Here is a 19,750-nt window from a genome sequence, read left to right as displayed (position 1 = left end):
AGGAATCTCGGATGGGCTATGCCCATAGCTCTTCTCCAGTTCCTGGATGCAGGTAGCGTCATACCAAAAATAAACCTAAGGTACACAGCCAATCATAGTATTCAACATAGCTGGTGCCTCAATCTCTCCAGACCGTTAAGCAATTCATCCTGGCTGCTGATTAAATCTGGGATGAAGGCTGCTGTTAACTCCCCCCTTGGCTCAGGAATGAACAATGAATGTAATAGGAATATAGTTGTTACATTCGCCATCAAGGGTGTTGCTAGGTCTGGAAAAGATCTGGGCTATGCTAATTACGGGACTGTCGGGACTGGGGCTAGCTAGCCTTTTTGGTTGTAATCCCTGAGCTTCTATCTGGGGCTACAACTGAAAGACCCGGGTCTGTAGCCCCCTCAGCCCTCCTACCCCCCAGCAACGCCTCTGTTCGCCATAAACCCTTTATTTGGCCCTACGGAAATAGAACTCTATTCTCTAAATGAACCTCTTGAGATGGGTACTAGCGGTGGGAGTTTATGGAAACACACCCATCTTTGGACGCCATCAAGTGGAATTACATCATTAAGCATCTCAATTCAAAATGTAGAACCGTAGGAAGTCAAGGAAGCGTGGTTGTCCTTTTGATAAAATCCCAGATTTGTGAAATTCACCTTGAATTCAACTACATCAGAGACAACTTTGTATTCAGGAACAATCTACAAAATATGCCCATTTGAGTAAGTTAAAGAGATGCCATTTTGTTCATCATAGACACTATGACTTTAGGAAGCCACAGGCATACTTAAACCTTTGCCCAGCCAAAAGACTCAGGCGATTCATTATCTTACTAAGATGGGAACAACTCCCTACTAGGATGTATCTGGGGAGTAGAGCAAAAATTCTGATAGAAGACCGAATCTGACGTCTCTGTAACCAAGCAGAAACCCCTGAGACAGCTAGACACTTATTAACTAAATGTCATGTCATGGCTAAATCAATCCAGTCACTATTAGCCAAATATGTATACAATTTAGGAACTATTGGTGAATTGTCTTTTTGGCAATACTGCACGAACTCTGGGAATATGAGCCTATTAGTTGGCTTATATAATATATGGACAAGGATAGAATCCAGATTGGGCCCTTTGCTATAAAGTCTGACAAAAAGCAATTCGACTATTTGTGACTGAAGAGAGCCTGATTGCGAATGGCAGTTTATTAGAGCTGATATTATCACCTAGAGCAGATTTCTTATTGGTGAATAGTTCTAGCCAATACTTTAGTATTTTGGTTTAGCTACGCAGATAGGGAAATGTGTGTGTGTTTTGATATGTGCAAGGTTTAAGTTACTTAGACTAAATCACATTAAATAAATAAAAAAATATAAACAACACTATTTTCTAAATCTGCCATCTAGTCGTTGGGCACTAACTTGACATTAATGCACCTGGCAAGTTCCCACCTCAGCATCCGGGGTTGAGCACGTGATAAATAGATATTAGCATTATATAACAAAGGTAGACTAAATGTGACTCCCACTCCTCTAAAACCACCGTAGAGAGTTTGGTTTTTGCCACAAAAAAGTGTCCTTACCATTATGTTTTCAGTGAGTCTGGGAAACTACAAAGGCAGCAGAGGGTTGGCTAACGGCAGAAGTTCTGCAGCACCACCCGCGCCTTAAACTATTGAACCCATCACCCTACTTCGCATTCTCACCATGTTTGAGTGTGTTGACACTCTGTTGATCAGAACACACGTCCACACAACAGAAAGCCTGCCACTTAGGTCACTCTCTGACACTGGAACGTTGGGTGTTATGAAAAAGGGAAGCACTCCTGTGCCACGTGTCAGAACGGCTCTGCTCTGCATTCATACTGTCTCTCGCCATTGGACCTCCTGGGCACACCTAAAGGTCTTAACTGACCAACACCCTATAGAGTAGGCAAGCTGGTGCCTGTGCCAATGCTTGTGGATCAGCGGAGGCTGGCACAGTTCAGCTGGTGTTGGGGCTGAATCTAAGGCAAAATGGGCCTAGCCGACCAAACGACTGTACCAACCTTGCTGTGCTCCAGCCCTGACAATGCCTAGCACTGGTGGACCCTATTTCCCAAGCCACCTAGGGAAAGCCAGAGACTGTTGGCAGACTGGGTAAAAATCCGTAGTAGGCCAGGGCTTTGCCTCCCTCTGGAGCCCTTTCTGAAATCCAAGCTCTTAGGAAAATTAGGTATATGGTACTAGCACCCCTCAATCTCCCTGTGATCCGCAGGTGCTTGCTCTGTGCCGGGCACAGTTTAAGGAGCGTTTGGGAGTTTAGGGAGAAGTTGGAGGTAAGAGGGCAGGTGGCTGGTCTTCAGGGAACATTGGAAGGAGGAACTTAAAGACGGGGAGGACCAGTGTATGCAGCGACCCTGCCTCCAGGAAACCTGCCCACCACGATTTATTTGAATGAGGGGTGCCTCTTCATCAGACGGAAATGTTGCTATTACTAAGTATTTCTCTCTAAATATCCCCTAGTCCACGCTTGTCAACAGAAAAGGTGCAGCTGCTTATCCAAAAATGCTCTGTAACAGGGAATAGAAAGACAAGACCTGGGTCATCCATGTGTAGATTGTCAGAAGAAAGTATGTGCAAACATGTGTAACCTTTATAACTCTATGTAATGTGTTCACTTTGCCGTGTCACGCTTCCAATGACCTGTGCAACAAACTTCCATTCTGGTGGGCGAGTCAGTAATACATACTTAAAATCTGCACTTTAGGTTGGTATTGAGCATGCTACAAGATCCCCAAGTAAAACAAAAACATAAAATAAAAAAAACAATCAAAATGGGGGACACTTGCCTGTGAGTGAAAATTCCACGACGGATACTGAAAAACAGAAAAAATATGATTACTATCAGGGAAGTGCACACATGCGTCTTAACCCATGCTAGACGGGCTTCCTTTTCTAGACAGTGGTATTGTGCATGCTAGGACTTGGATACCCTTTCTGACACTGCTCAACTGCAAGTCCATTATATAAGCATCAGTTCCTACCAATCCTGACTTTTTATCAAGCAGCTCGTGTGAATTGTAGAAATGTAAAATATATAAATGTCATTTACATTCAACCAAATTTGTTTCAAATGCATTGTGGTACCTGTGTAGGTTTACGGTCATAATGTAAATGCCTCAATGCATAGAGAACAGCTCACAGAACACCAGGATTGAAAAGAGAACTTAAGGTGTTACTCGCATCCCGAATGGGACACCACAAGAGAGATCATACCTTAATAGCACATATGAGGGACCATAGTGTAATAGCAAATAAAGTATAAAGTGGAAGACTATGTCCTACTCTACCAACCTTTGTGCAAAGCTCAATGCGCTCATTACAATATGATCCTATCATTACCACGTTCTTAGTAATGTTAACTTATTTTATTTAAACAAGACAACTGATTTTGAAAGGTTTCAATATAATGGTATTTCTACAGTTGCCCAAATGTTTCAACACATTAGTGTTTGTATAGTAGTCAATGTGTGTTGCCCAAATGACTCAATGTATTGGTTTTACTCCAGTTGCCCCACATTGTCTCAACACAATGGTTTTACTACAGTTGCCAACACGTGTGTCGAACAGTTAGGTCTTTTTCAAGGCAAAACTTGAACAGTGTCCAAGATCATCTTAATTAGTCTAAAGTTTCTACACATCGCAAAGTATGTCCATTCATCATTGCACAAACAAGTTCATCACATGATATGGAAATAATTCTTATCTGTTGAATGGCAGACAAAGGATGGGTATACAGAGGGCAAACAAGAGTACAATGAGCCATATTAGGACAAAGAAAAGAAAAGAAAAAAAGGGGGAGAAAAGAAACAAAAAAGCCATTAAAATAAAACAAATCTCAAAGTCATAATTATATACTTTAGTCCACCTGTTATTGCCGATAGGTAACATATTGGCATAACAACATTCTTATTGTCTTTTAAATATCCCTTCCTCATGTTGAAATCACTGTTTTGTACTGGCTTTTATATTTCAATGGCACTCCAGACTGAGCCAGCTTCACTCTCACGATCCATCTCTGTCGCTCTAGGGCTGTCTTTCTACCCCACAACCCTCTGTATCTCCCCTCTGTATCTCCTTCTAAATGACCCAATAATAGCCTATACGTCAAATCGTATCCACATTATTACATCCTATCACTGGATCATATTGTTCTACGGTGCTCAGTTGCTTCCCAGGTAGGTTTGTGCTATATGAAACCCAATAGATACATACACATATGTGCTCACTCAATCAGCTTTTATTTGCATCCACTGCATGTGAATACTCACCTAGCAAGAACCACCAAAGTGCCATGTTCATTTGACACATGTCTGAAACCTAAAACCAATGATGTATCTTCATGGAAATACTCCGGATGATGCCCCCTGCTCAGGTGGCCTAAAAAAAGAACAACAAAATTGGATATGTAATTAAATATTTGGCAGGAAATTATTGGTAGGCTTGCATAGAAACTCTAAAGACGACAGACTGCCATGAAACATCCAGAAGACTCTGAAATGACACACCACTTGACCTGACATTACTCCCAACACAACTTGAAATATCTCCCAACAGAACCTCACACAGCTCCCAAAGAAGCCTCAAATAGCCCCAGCAGGTGTGTTCATAAGTACCAAAATACCTGACATAACTTCCAGTAGAGCCTTGAATAGCGCCACAAAATTTGCACACAAGCACAAACAGATCCTCACATAAGTCTCAGCAAACCTCCACAAAGCGCCAAACATGCTCTTGTGAAACCAAAAGCATATCTGCATAGGCCACAAGAAACACATGAACATGCTTAATGAACCGACCTAGTTATGGACTGAAACAAAAACTTGTTAGTGCGGTAAAGAGACTGCCTCTGCGACCCAAAGACGTATATCTGTAGTAAAATGTACCTTTGGCCTTCAATCACAGCCTAAAGGAGAAATGACTGTAGACATAGGGCCAAACAATGCAGAGGTTCATGAGGATCAATATTTAATGTGTGCTCTTCTACCACACTTAATTCTAGAATCCTCCAACTTCTAAGCACATCAATTTCAGGTCCTACAAATAGCTGTGTTAATGGTACTCAGTTTATAGAACTCGAAAGAATGAAGTGGCAGTGGTCCTGGAGTGATATTTAAACTTGTCCACCCGCTATCATCACTGACATCACCCACTTCCCCTGCTGGGACCGCCCAATATCAAGGCTGTCACAACACACTACCAGACCGTTACACACTGCCACTGCATTTAGGGTAATATCTGCTTCTAGATGTATAGTGCAAGAATGAATATGGGGAGGGAATGTATTTTTAAGTTCAAGTTTCACAAACATATCAATACGGTTGTATAGAAATTGTTCGAGTCACAATTGCTCGAAGGACAATTGACCTTTTCACAATTGACCGAACTTGAAGGTCAACTGTGACATATATGCGGGGGGGAACCCCCCGGAACCCTCCACCGAACGCAAAAACCCCCACCAAAACCCTATATTTATATATATATATATATATATATATATATATATGGTCAATTGTGAAAAGGTCAATTTGGACCCTTGAAATTAGGTCAATTGTGTTAGAACAATTTGGGTAATTGGGTAATACCTATCAATACATCAGGGCGCTTGCACCTCTTGAAAGGTTTCCAGCTACTGTGTACATGGTGACCACGCAGACCTGGTGCTCTGAGTTACGGGTAGGCTCAGTGCTTAGACAGCCCTCCAATGAGACACAGCTCTGGGCTGATAGGCTGTTTAGTCTTGGTGAGTTATGGGCCTGGGTGTTAAAGGTGGTCACAAACCCAATAAACTTTCCTTAAAAAATGTAAATGCAGATCTACAGTGTGAAGATCTGTTACAGACGCATCGCTGTTCCAAGGATGAGTGCTAGGGAAAGGTGTGGAGGCCAGTCACAGGAGGCCAGACTCAAGGCAAGCACGGAACGTCAAACAGAATGATCTTTAAACTGCCGGATAGCTGTTTGCATATCAGGTCATTAGCAACTGAATGCATTTTCGGGGAAGAACAGGGTCAATGTAAGGTTTATGCCAGACTAGGTGAAACAGTCATGTCTGGCTTCCTCCCCCTTACAATGAGGTCAGATGTGATGTCCTAAGAGGAGGAATGGTGCCCAAGCGGCCGGTTGGCTTTTTGCAGCCATCTAAAATAGTTTTATTTAACAACCTGTTCTCATTTAATTGTCATAGGTAGCAACACAAAACAGTAATTGAATCCTGTTTTACTCACAGATATTCCAAACATGTTAAAGAGTAAAGGCAGGGAAAGACAGCTCATTTCATTGGTTTTGCAATTTCTTCAACATAAAATCAAATTCATAGGATAACTGCTAACAGAGAGGGTCGCCTTTAGGGTGCCCTCCTAGACCTCAAAATGTGCACTGGCCACTAGCCATTGGTGGGTCAAAATTGACTATTGGTGACTAAGAAATGATGTGTGTATTTGGATATTTGAGGGGCAATTAACTTTGTAACTTGCAACTTTACATTTTAAAAAATCCCCAATTTTTGGTGTATCTCATTAGTCCGTTGCATGATTCACCAGTGATCCCCAACCTAAGATCTCCTCCCATGTGGCCAGGGGAAAGCAGCCACTTCCTGATCCTGACCCTGTGGGTGATATCCTGAGAGAGGATCTCATGAGAGAAGATGGCTGTCAGGGAGATGTGGTGACCACATCAGGAAGGTCGCAGAATTCTTCTATTAATAATGAGGAAGACCCTATGATTCCTAATTCCTAATGGCATGTTGTCACTTTACAAGTCCATCCCCTTGTAGGATCCAAAGAACCCTTACTGTAAAAACCCCTAGACAGAATAACATTCACACCTCAGGTACACATGATTCACACTTAACATCCTTTTTCTCTGATGGTTTTATTCTAAGTAAGGGTCCCAAACAAAATATCATCACAGATAATGCTCACTTGACATCTCCCATTTCTAATAGTTTTGATTCAAACAAGTATTCAAAGCAATGCAAATTTAATGGGTCTAAAACTCCTATGGACTCCAACTCCCATTAATCCTCAAATGCTGGGACAAGGGAGAGTAGAAAGGAGTTCATATGGAGAAGAAACACCAAGCAAAATGTGCAGACACGTTGTTGGAATGGCAATCTGCTCTGCGGGACATTTATAAATGGTGTGCCTTTTCAAGTTTGGGGGAAAGAAGAAGAAGAAGAGAGATGCAGATCAGGTGAAGCGGGAAGCAGAACCAGAGGCAGACACTCAAGAGCGGACTGTGTGGAAGGAGGCAGGCGCTTCCTACCAGCAAGGTGGGAGACCGGGAGAAGCACAGCCGGTGCTGCAGGTGATCCGCTGAGGAGCTGGCAGCAGTGGGGAGGCTATCGGAGGTGCGGACACAGCGAAGTGCAGGAGATCCACCGGCAAACAAAGGAAAAGCTGACAGGAGAACCAGAGGAGAGTTTGGAAAATGCTTTCCAAAGCACAGACTTCGACAAAGCCATATGCAACAGGTTGGAAACGCCAGCAAACACTGGTGAGCCTGCCCAACAACATTGGGAGGCCCTGGGCGTATACCGACAGGGGTACAAAAAGTTGGGAACTTATTGTGTCTATCAGTCCAATGATATAGAAAGACAGAGCTTACACAAATATCCATATGTGAAATGTCGACATAGGGAAATCTGGAGTAAATGATGTCTAAAGCAAGTGAACATTAATGAAACAATTGAAAGGCAAGATCTGTACAACTCTTCATATATGAGATGTCAATATGGGGAAGATTGGAACAAGTTTTTCCACAGGCCAATGAACACTAATAATGACGTTAACAAACAAAGCTTCAACAAATCTTCATATATGGGATGCCTATATGGGTGAAGTTAGAACAATTAATACCTGGAGCAAATAAAGTATAAACAGTGAAGGAGTAAAACTGTGTTATACTTAAAGAGAAAGAGACTGAAGCATAAAGAGAAAGTTATAAGAAAACATGGTGAATGAAATGCATCAGGCAGTGAGCCTTTTGGGGGAAAGATACCTGGCAGGAGAGTACACCAGGGGATCTGCAAAGCCCAGAGGGGGATTCCTGGCAGCAGAATACACCAGCTAATCCATGTAGAGTATGTGAAAAGAAAATACATTGTGAAAAGGTTCCTGGCAGGAGAATAAACCAGGAGACCAGCTTTAAGATGTTGTATAAAAAAGACACTTTTGCCATCCTTTCAACCACCATTGTTGGGAACAGACACTTTCATTATTCTTAAGAGAGTTTTGTGTAAAAGAGACATTTGTACTACTCTTAAGGAATCATTATTTGGAATAAACATTTTTCTCATCATCCTTAAGAAAGTGTTAAAACGGGGGGCGCTGTTGCCCACGGGAGAAAATGGCCGCTCCTGTGTGAGCTCCGGAGTGAACCAGGGCCGTAATGCAAATATAACTGCTCAACGGGTCCGGTTCTACTTCTATGAAACATGGATTGAATGGCAATCGCTACTGAACAAGGCTGTGAAATTTGAAAGCTAACGGTGAACAACTCTCCGAGATATAGCAGTATACGAACTTCTCGGACAGCGGAGATCGGAGCCTGAGGTCAAGCCGGAACTCGAGGGGAGGAGCTCGGCGGAAACACGGCAAGACACTGGAGGTCCATCGTTATTGGGGCCTGCTGCGGGTGCTCCGCTCCTCGTAGAGCGCCTGCCGAGTCCCCCTCGCTGGCCCCCGCCATCCCCCCTCCTTCGAACACCACTGAACAGCCGGCACTCAGCCCCTACCCGGCGACAAGAATCCACCGACGTACTGCTGGAGCGGTACCTTCTCAGCGAGAACAACGCAGATAAGTGGGGCGGCGAGAGGGAGGTGGCAGCATTGCACAAGACACGAACCCCCTCGGCCCCGGTAATATATTTGGGGCGAATTACAAACACACACAGCAGACAGAAACGATTAGAAAGAAGTTTGGACTGTGTGTCATAGACAGTGTATACGAAGGCGGGAACCGAGGCCTCTCAGGGACACTCTCAGAATTGTATCTTCATAGCTAGCGACCGGGAGGCTTCGCGACAGGCCGTGCCGACCTTCTACTACGGCTCTGGTGCTGCGATACCGACCACGCACTACGACTACGCACTGCCTGCAACAAGCATATTGACCCCCCCATCGCTGATAAAACTTTTCACGGAACAAGCGCTGTGTTGGCCCGACCAGTCCCGCTGTCGGCTGTGCACACTTCGACCACACATAGCAATTACCTCCATTCGCCGATCAGAGAAGGCAAAGCACATTCATCCTGTGGAACAATCGATCAACAAAAAAGGGGATAATGCCCAAGAATTTTGGTCCTAAGAAGAACAAGGGGGCTATCGACAAATATACCACGACTATCCAGAAAGATCCAACGTCCGAGATGGAGGAGGTAACGATCCCGCTCGACCAGCAGGCTGCACCAACCACGCTGATGGACCCGCAAGGGGTCTTCCTCGCAATGCAACAGGGGTTTGCAGCACTGAACGACAAACTTGACGGGATCACCGCAAACGTGGCGTTCATTAAATCAAAATTGGACAAAACGACAACACGTATAACGGAGGCGGAAACAAGAATATCGGGCACTGAAGATGCTCTTGAAGCCCTGAAAAGTACGGTATCCACGATGACGATCGAACTAGGAACGGTGAAGACTAAATGCGAGGACTTAGAAGCGAGGTCAAGACGCAACAATATTCGCATAGTGGGGGTGCCGGAGGAAGCGATGAAGGGCTCCATGGAAAAAGGAGTTGAGGCCCTCCTGCACACACTGCTGGGGGACCCCGGGTGGTCACCTATGTTCATTATTGAGCGAGCTCACAGATCTTTGGCCCCGAAACCGAAGCCGGGAGCATATCCCAGACCAATAATAGCACGTGTGATGAACTACAGGGACAGGGACCTGATACTGAGGGCAGCAAGGGAAAAGCAGGAGCTGAGATGGGAAGCCAACATGATACGGATCTTCCCGGACTTTACACTAGCGGTGCAACAAGAAAGAAAACAATTCAATGGGGTTAAGAAACTGCTCCGGGAATGGCAGGTTCAGTACGCCATGCTCTATCCGCAAGACTTAAAATTCAATATCAGAACAAGAGCCATTTCTTCACCTTCCCTGTGGAAGCCGCCAACTTCATAGAGACACATACCCCCACTCCGTCGAGGAACACTGAAGTTAACGGACAAGAATAATCCTCATGAGTGCACATTAACAGAACGATCAACCAATGATGCATTAGTCCTGTAGCATCGGCTCCCCCTTTTGGGGGTTGCTTTAAGTGGGGACAGGAATGTCTCAATGAGTATGATAAGCTGCATTGCAATGTCCCCCGCTGACAATGATAAGTGTGAGAGCAAGGTATGGAACCGGTTACCCTTATTCAAGGTTTGGAAAAGCATAGGCCCTGGGAATCGCCGCAGGCCCTCATGTAGCAGGTGCATATGCAGTTGGAAGAGGGGAAGGGTTGGGATCCTAAAAGCGCAGTTGAAGTTAGGGGAACTGTGAGGGTGGGGGGAGGGGGGAAGTTTGACATGTTGGGAGGGGGTTATGTTATGTTTGGGAAGAAAGCAAAAAGCATACAGTTAATGTACACTGGCAAATCTGAAAGCATTGTAAAGTAAAACACACATTCACAATCATTTTGTGTGGAATGGCTGAAACAAGCATTGAAGATATTAAAGTAATGAGCTGGAATGTTCGAGGTCTAGGCTCGAGAGTTAAGAAACGGAAAATTATAGCATACATTAACAGACAGACTCCCAAGATTCTCGTCCTACAAGAGACACACATTGGGCCACAACAGGGGGGACAGCTGGTTCCGAATTGGGATACACACCAATATTACACAACTTACTCGAAAAGAGCTAGAGGTACAGCAATCTTGTTACACAAGACCTGGCGGTTCACGTGCAAAGAAGTGGAATGTGACTCTGGGGGGAGATATGTGTTAGTACATGGTACTCTACGAGATAAAGAGATAGTCCCACTAAATATATATGGGCCAAACATAGATGACCCGGAATTCTACTCCACAATCTTCGGGAAACTGGCACACTACCCCACAGCCCATCTGATATGCGGGGGGGACTTTAATACCATTCTTGATGTGAACATTGACCGTACCTCGACACAAGCGAGAGCATTATCCAAAGCAGCACAGACAATTATCACTCACAGGGCAGATTTGAGACTGAAGGATGCATGGAGGACATTACACCCCTCTGCGAGAGGATACACATATTACTCGACAGTACACGACATGCACTCCAGGATAGATATTTGGTTGCTGGATAACACAGTATTATCGTGGGTCACTGACACTCAGATACTCCCCAGGACATACTCAGATCATTCCCCCATACTGAAGGCATTGCGAATACCCGGCGATGCGGTGGGCAGGCCCCCATGGAGATTCAAACTGGCTGCGCTACGGGATCTGGTCTACAGAAATGCAATGGACCAGCACATACAAGAATTTTTTTAATTCAATGAGAACTCAGTGTCCTCTCTCCCGAAATTGTGGCAAGCATTTAAGGTGTATATAAGGGGCGCATCCATATCAAAGGAAAGTGGCATCCTCAAAGACATTAGGAATAGATTGCAACGACTAGAAGCGTGAATAGCATCAATACAAGCCCAATATGTGCTCACTCCGACACCAGAACTCATGTTAGATATAAAAAACAAGCTAGACGAATATACGGACACAGCGGACCAAGAGATCCGCTACTTTGACAAACCGGCGGCTGCACGCCGCTACGGTGAAAGCGAATGCCCGGGGAGGTTAGCCAGAGCAGTGAGGGGAGAAAGGGGATCAACAGATATCCCATGTATACAAACAGCAGACGGATCGGTCGCCACAGATCAGGGTAAGATACGTGACTAATTTCACATATTCTATGAAGAACTTTACTCACCTCAATCCGACGCTACGGATGCGGAGACTGAACAATACCTCTCCCAGATCCCAACAACATTACTGGCGGAAGATACCAGAGAGTTGTTGGAGACTCCGATATCTGAGGCGGAAGTTGTGTAGGCAATTGAGGCACTACCCAACGGGAAGGCCCCTGGCACCGATGGCCTTAGCCTAGAGTTCTACAAGGAGTTTAAACATCTTCTGGTGCCCAGACTACTGGCGATGTGGACCGAAGCCCTGGACAGGGGAGAACTCCCGGAGACTACAAGGGAAGCAGTAATAATGTTACTGCTTAAATCGGGGAAACTCCCGGATGACTGCGGGTTTTATAGACCTCTATCATTAATTAATACGGATGCAAAGGTCTTGGCAAAGATACTCGCCACTAGGTTAACACCTTTGATGCTATATATGGTCCATGAGGACCAGGCAGGGTTCATTCCTGGCAGGTCCACAGCCACTAACGTCAGAAAATGCCATGAGATCCTGACTACAACACCCCCAGACCAGCAAGCCATAGCCGTGTCACTAGACATGCGCAAAGCATTTGATACGGTATCCTGGCCCTTCCTGTTCGGGGTCTTACGAAATTATGGGTTCGGTCCAAACTTCCTGAAATGGATACAATTACTATACACAGGGCCCCAGGTCAGAGTTAGACTTAATGGCACCCTAACAGAAAAGCTCAAACTGCGAGGGGGCACTAGACAGGGTTGCCTATTGTCATTGTTACTGTTTGCTCTAATAATTGAACCATTGGCGGACATATTGAGGGCTCGCCACAGCGCATACGGGCTAAGGATAGGGAACAAACTACACATCATGAATCTATACGCAGACGACATCTTGCTGTACCTAAAAAACCCAGACAGAACATTGGGGAGGGTCCTGTCAATAGTAGAACAATTTGGTAGACTCTCGGACCTACGACTTAACCCCAACAAATCAGAAGTGTTTCCCATTACTGAAAACACGAGTAAACCCCATGACCTGCATGGCCTACAATGGTGCCCGACACATATTCTGTATCTGGGAGCATGTATAGCCAGGATGGCTCAGTTGTCTCGGGCATTAAACTATAACTTGCTGCCAGACTCTCTATGTATGAAGTTAAAACGTTGGAGTGCTCTCCCCATTTCCATGATGGGTAGGATCGCCTTAGCGAAAATGATAATTCTCCCAAAGCTATTTTATTTATTTAGTACTGTACCGGTCTGGCCGGGGCGGGCCTTATTCTCCAAGATGTCTAGTGCATGTGTTTCATTTGTTTGGGGTGGTCACCCTAGGGTGAGCTGGAGGGTACTTACTGATGACTACCCAAAGGGCGGTCTGCTGGCACCAGACCTCGAACTATACTATTTGACTGCACAGGCACAGCATGCCGCCCAGTGGGCCACAACATTTCTTAACCCAGCGGGCCCTGTACCGAGCCAGCCCGAAAAAGAGGCCGTGTTGGCGCTCCAGCAATTTACGAGGCCCACTTCCAAGCATTAGAACTCCCTGAAACCAACAAAAGTGGTGACTTTGGCGTGGGCCAAAATAGTTGAGATATATGGCACGGATAAGATATACCACCCGAGTATGCCGCTCTGGGGTGACCCCCCAGACTCCTTTCAGTATAGAGGGGGAAGTAGCCCGCCATTGGTCCTCCAGGGGCATTTCACAATGGGGTCAACTATTCACGGATGGGCACTTTACCCAGTGGGATGATATCAAGGATGTAGTGGGGAATACGTATGGGACCAGACAACAATATTCCCGTATACGGGCAGCCATACAAAGCATATGTCCGACCTTTCCTAATGAACAACCACTTAACATGGGATTGGGATATATGTTCACAGGGGGATCTCAAAAGATAACGGCATCAGCACTGTATAAGATCATACTCCAGACACGCCCGATAGAGCAACACACAACTAAGACCAAGTGGGAACAAGACTTGGGTGAGCAGATTGAAGACGATGAATGGTCCCGACACTGTGCACTCACCAAACAGATTTCCTGTAACTCTAGATACAGGCTAATCCACTACAAGATAGTACAAAGAACACACTACACTCCTATGAAGCTCAAACGCATATACCGGGCCATGACTGGGAACTGCCCGAGATGCCATGCTGAAAATGCAAACATTTACCATATGTTATGGGCGTGTGTTAAACTGAGGGGATATTGGGAGGAGGTGTGTCTAGCATTGGATGGGATGGCGGATCAACCAGTGGAATGGACCTCACGGATGTGCCTGTTGGGGGTAGTCGAGAAAATGAACTCGATATGACGGAAACTACTGAACTTAAGTCTGCTCCTAGCCAAGAGGGCAATCCTGCTCAAATGGAAGAGTGCAAATCCCCCAACCAAGGCGGATTGGGACAGGGACAAGGTATGGGCAAACGACATGGAGGAACTGTACATAGACTCGGTACTGCCTGTTTCCCGGCCAAAGAATATTTGGGAAAGATACAAACTGTACCTATTTGAAAAGACCGAGCAAGAACACTCTGACTCTGAACAGCAATTGAAAGTGTACAATGTATGAATATATTAATATTACAGCTAAGTGTTTGTATTAACTGTGTGCAACAAAAATAAAGAATAAAAAAAAAAAGAAAGTGTTAAAACATCATTGCTTAAGTTGCTGTGTAGAAAAGACACTTTTGCCTTCCTTTCAACCACTAATGTTGCCAAAAGACACTTTTTCCATCCGTTCCAATACCATTGCTTGGAAAATACAAATACAGTTTTTGATCATCCTTAAGAAAGTTATGTGAAAGAGACTTTTACACTAATCTTAAAGGAAAATTGTTTGAATCGAACACTTTAAACATTCTACCTGAGACAGTTCAGGGGAATAGATTCATCCCCTGGATAAAAGGGTTGTTTTGTTGGATTTACAATTTTTTATCTCCCATTTTTTGCTGAATGTGAAGCAGAGACATTTACCTTGCACCTTTTCATTGTATGTTTTAGTGTGAGGGTCAGATACATTTTGGACACAGGGTCAGCTTGCGTTAGTTTTAGTTTTGTAGGCAGAGAAACTCTTTCTAGTATAGGGACACATAGGCCTTGATCGAACCCCTTTTTATTTTAATAAAATGACCAATGTTGAAAACAGTACAGCTTTGTTTCCGCCTCTCATTTCTGACCCCTCACATAGGCCACAAACCATAAGAAATCCCACGTTAAAGTAAAAAGGCTAAAGTTGTTTTTGGTCTGCTGCGAATATGCAAAGAATTCATCAGAAGGTCCATCAATAACACCCTTTACAGCAGGTCTCTGATCCTTCAACAGTAACTTACTGACCCTCTCTTGTTAAAACTATTACTCAGTAAAAAATAAGTTTGTGCTTGTAGCTAAAGCCTTAAGCAAGCATGTTGTTCATTGCGACACAATAGATTGAGGAACCCTGACTGCTTTGAGATGCCAGTTTGAGTTCTTTACCAACTTGAAACCACTTCAAAGTAAAGATGTATGCGTAAAACTGGTGTTTGGAATCAGTTCTTTGTGCAACCTCCATTTAAAGGGAGTTGACTTTTCTTTTTACTAAATTGGGCCACCATCAATAAATGATGTTACGAATAGCTTACACTACCAAACACAATCATTGTATAAACTACCTCCTGTTAACACAACAAACACGCTGTCCCGCTATTTGCACCAAAACCAATGCAAGGATGCACCTTCACAAACAAGCATATACCGTCCTGCATATATATATATATAATATATATATACTGGACGGTATATGCTTGACGGTATATATATATATATATATTTCCCTCCTTACATAACATTTTAGCCGTCATTTTACATAAACGCATATACCTTCATCCTTCCAGTTGTGCAAGCATGTTAATTTCTCATTTCAAGCATGCTAGTATGCACCCCACTCCTTTCATAAATAGAAGTATATGCCTTCCTCTTTGCACACACAATATGCACCTCCCGCACAAACAGGTATGATCCTTTCTCCCACCTTTTACACATGCAAGTGGGTACCTTTCTCATTAAAAACAAAGCCAGATTTCTTGGTCTACATATACAATCCCTTCCTCTCTTCCTATCCCCTTCATACCATTCAGCGGCGTACATCCTTCTTTCTACAATTTCCAAAAATATATTTGCGTTACAAATTCACATGCATTTTCTCGTGAGACACACAATCATAGAGAGGCATTTATATGCTGTACAAAGAAGCATGAAGTGTTAGTACACACTTCTAGGCTGTCGTTCTCAAGCACACACTTGTCTTACACCACCACACAAGCGCACATTCATCATAGTCACTCTCAATACATACACTCAAACGTCCTAAGAGACACAAATGCTGACACTGCACTTACACAAGCACACACTCCCTTTAAGCACACATTGTTCTAACAAACACTCAATTTAAAAACAGACCTGCACTCCCCTTTTGAACACAGAGACATGCATTCTGCTACATTCAAGGATGCACTCTTTGACATGCATGAGCATGACTTCATTTACACGTATGCACTATAAACTTACAATATCATTTAACAAACAGTGATTGTCTTCAAAGCGTACAAGCAACCACGTTCCTACATGCAAGCATACACTTTACAATCACCCAAGGCTATCTGTTTACACACATGCACATTTTTTATTTGATTTGATTTTGAATTTGTAATGCGCATATCTCAAGGAGAACCTGGCAGTGAACTGCCTCTAGTCACGATGTGACCTCAGTGTGTGCCTATGGTGCAGTGTTGGAATGTGAGCATGTTGTGATCGAGTGAGTTCTTGGAGGAGGTGTGTATTTTGCTGTATGATTTTAAAGTTGGTGTTGTGGTAGTTGTGTGTGGGTGTTTTATTTGGTAGGTGTGCTGTGTGTTTGCAGGAGTGTGGAGAGTTTTAGTAGGTTTAGGGGTAGGAAGCAGAGATCCTTCTTTCTATGTTGTATAGATTGTTTGGTGTTCAGACCGAAATTCTGCATGCTGTGGCTAGCGATTTTACGTTCTCTTCCTCTCTGGCTTACCCAGCTTGGTTGACTTTACCTTGGAGTCCCGAAAAGTGACCCAATCATTTCTGGTCTTTGTATTGCAGTTGTGTGCTTCTCTTAGATTGGTATACGCTGTTGAATGGTGAGGTTGTTGGGCGTGATCATAATTTATGTTTTTTTCCAGGTTGAGTTTAAGGCTGTTGCTGGTCATACATCTGTTTATTTGTGAGAGGCAGTTGGTAAGGGTTTGTTGTATCTCTTCGCTGGTGTTGATTTTGTAGATGATTTTCGTGTCATTTGCATAGTAGTAGTAGGTGAGACCATATCCTTTGATGATTTGTGTACTTTCTTTCAGGAAGGATTTTTTCCATAGTAGTTCAGTGTTGCTTATTCATAATTCATGTATTCTTTTAAGATCAAGTAGTAACATTACGGAAATAATGTTGGATTGTGAGTTTATTTTTAGGTTGTCTCATGGAGAGTAGTGCTGATCCATTTCTCTCATATTTCTGAAACTGACTTGTGCCTGGTCCACTAGATGGTTGGTTTATACATGTGTCAGGATGTGTTCATATGCATAGGTTTCTAGGAGTTTCACCAAATAAGGGATGTTTAATATAGGTTGGTAGTTGGTGGGGCTCTCTGTGTTTCCTGCAAGAGCTTTGAGAAGTAGTTTGGTGTGAGTCACTTTAAAACTCCTTGGTTTGTTTACAGTTGCCAGTGACGTGCTAAGGAGGTTGCAGAAATATTCTGCAGGTGTCTCTTGGTTGAGGATGTTCTTGTAGATTCCTGGTTGGCAGTGGTTTACTAACGATCCACCTTTGTTGCTTTCCTTCACTACTTTAGTGAAGTCTTCTATCAAAATTGGTGTGAAGTAGTTCCGTCTTCTAGTTGCTTGTGAAGTAGGGTCATTGCCAAAATTGTTGCTTAAGTTCTTGGGCATAGCATTGATGACTTGTTGGATGTTTATGACTTTGCTTTTTAAGGTCATCCCTTTCTGTGAGTTGTTTGCTTTTGAGATGCATTTGTCATAGTGTAATTTTTTCGCTTTCAGGACTTTCAGCTTTGTAGAGCCATACCATTTGTAGTATGTGATTCTGTCCTGTTGGTTAAACTCTTTCCTCCAAGCTTGCTCCACTTTCCTGTTTTTGTAGGGCTCTGAGGTGAAGCTTGAACCATCTGGGTGCCATTTTCTTTTGTGATGGGGTGAAAGGTTTCTTCAGTGTGACAGCTTCTAGAGCTTCCGTGATCCATTTTTGGAGTGTCAAAAGTCTTTTTTCTGTTGGGTGTATGTCGAGGAGGGTGTTTGGTGTTTTTGTGGTCTGCAGTCTGGTGTTGAGAACCAGGATGTTGCAGAATTCTCGGTGTTGAGGATGTTTCTTTTCTGAATTAGAGTTGTGTTTATGTGGGAAGTCGGCACTCGCGTTGCAACAACGATCACAAAAGGTATCCTAAGGTGGTTGCTCCAGAGAATATGTATTGAGGGTGCAGTTGACCTTAAAAAACAAAGTCATAAACATCCAACCAGTCATCAATGCTATGCCCAAGAACTTAAGCAACAGTTTTGGCAATGACCCAACTTCACAAGCAACCAGAAGACTGAACTACTTCACACCAATCTCGATAGAAGACGTCAGTAAAGTAGTGAAGGAAAGCAACAAAGCTGGATCGTTAGTAAACCACTGCCAACAAGGAATCTTTTGCAACCAAATCCAAATGGTAGACAGCAGCAAGGAGTCTGCATCCGTGTGCATGCATGTTGGGGCTTATGTAGACTCCAGATCCCACACTAGAAATGCTTTCTAGCACATGTATGATTCATTTTAAGCATTATTTGGTGACGGTGACCGATTGTGACCGGAAAGTCCTTCTTGTGTCTGACAACTCTCGAACTCTGCAGTTACAAACATCTTGTCACTTGATAAAAAGTTCATGGACAGTTGGACAGCAGCTTTAGTACAGAAAATAACTCTTCAGCAGACTGCACATCATGGGAAGGTGAAGGTGATGTGCAGCACAAAGTACATATCCTGCCTCTGTAAATTCCGGCAGCACCTTTGCCTGCACACCATTGTGGCTTAGAGACCAGACATTTGCACCATCATTGCACTGATCTATTAGATTAACAACTCACAACCAGATGTCTGCATGAAATAAAGCAGTGTATGGTCAAGACCATTGGCCATTAAATGTTCAAGAGGCTGAACTGTTACAAAGTCTTCACTAACCGCAAAAGTACTTTTTTGCACAGTAACTTGCACTTGCACCCTGTACCATGAGGCGTGGCTTTCCAAATTGTGCACCCAAACTCATGTCTGCAAGTAACCACTGTAACCACTTTCTTGAGCAAAATGCGCCTATATGTCTCTGGGTTATGTGTGCTATATAAATGTCAAAACAAATAAATAAATATGCTTAATATTTCTACTTTAGACACATCATGTAGAATTCAGGATGCACATATGTCCATTAATACATTTAGAATTTTGTGGCTAGTATAATTGGCATTCTTTAGCTTGCTTTCAAATTAAGCTGTATGTACAGCTGAAATCATCCTTTCACAAGCAGGCTACTCTGATTGATCATGCCCTCTGAATGCCAGAACCTCCTGTGCCAGATCCTGCTGTGCCAGATACATTATAAACTCATTGATGTGCTTTAGATAGTTTCTATTTTCAGCCACTAAAGAATGATGGGATTTGGACACTTTGGCTGAGACATCAGGCCTCAACAGAAGTTGGGCGGTAGCCCTTAAACCCTGCGGTAACGGAATTAGCACCCCCAATACTGCTCTGCAGGATTACGAGTCGGCGCAAATACTGCAGGACACAAAACGTACCGGAACGATGAC

The 19,750-nt window shown here is 43.7% G+C and overlaps 1 long non-coding RNA gene across 1 annotated transcript in view; it reads right to left on the bottom strand.

Annotated features, from left to right (window-relative positions):
- Positions 1–2,815: 2,815 nt before the first annotated feature.
- Positions 2,816–19,750, bottom strand: part of LOC138453652 (uncharacterized) — a 196,774-nt gene continuing 179,839 nt past the window's right edge. The window contains exons 2-3 of the long non-coding RNA XR_011260490.1: positions 4,298–4,406; positions 2,816–2,842 (exon numbers count right to left, since the gene is read on the bottom strand). This is a non-coding gene — a long non-coding RNA (uncharacterized lncRNA). The remainder of the gene's footprint in view (positions 2,843–4,297; positions 4,407–19,750) is intronic.

The sequence above is a fragment of the Ambystoma mexicanum genome, chromosome 1p, assembly GCF_040938575.1.
Source record: "Ambystoma mexicanum isolate Mex_15411 chromosome 1p, UKY_AmexF1_1, whole genome shotgun sequence".
NCBI classification, from domain to species: Eukaryota; Metazoa; Chordata; class Amphibia; order Caudata; family Ambystomatidae; genus Ambystoma; species Ambystoma mexicanum.
Note: the sequence above shows the minus strand (reverse complement) of the source record. Positions and strands in the feature narration are given on the sequence as shown.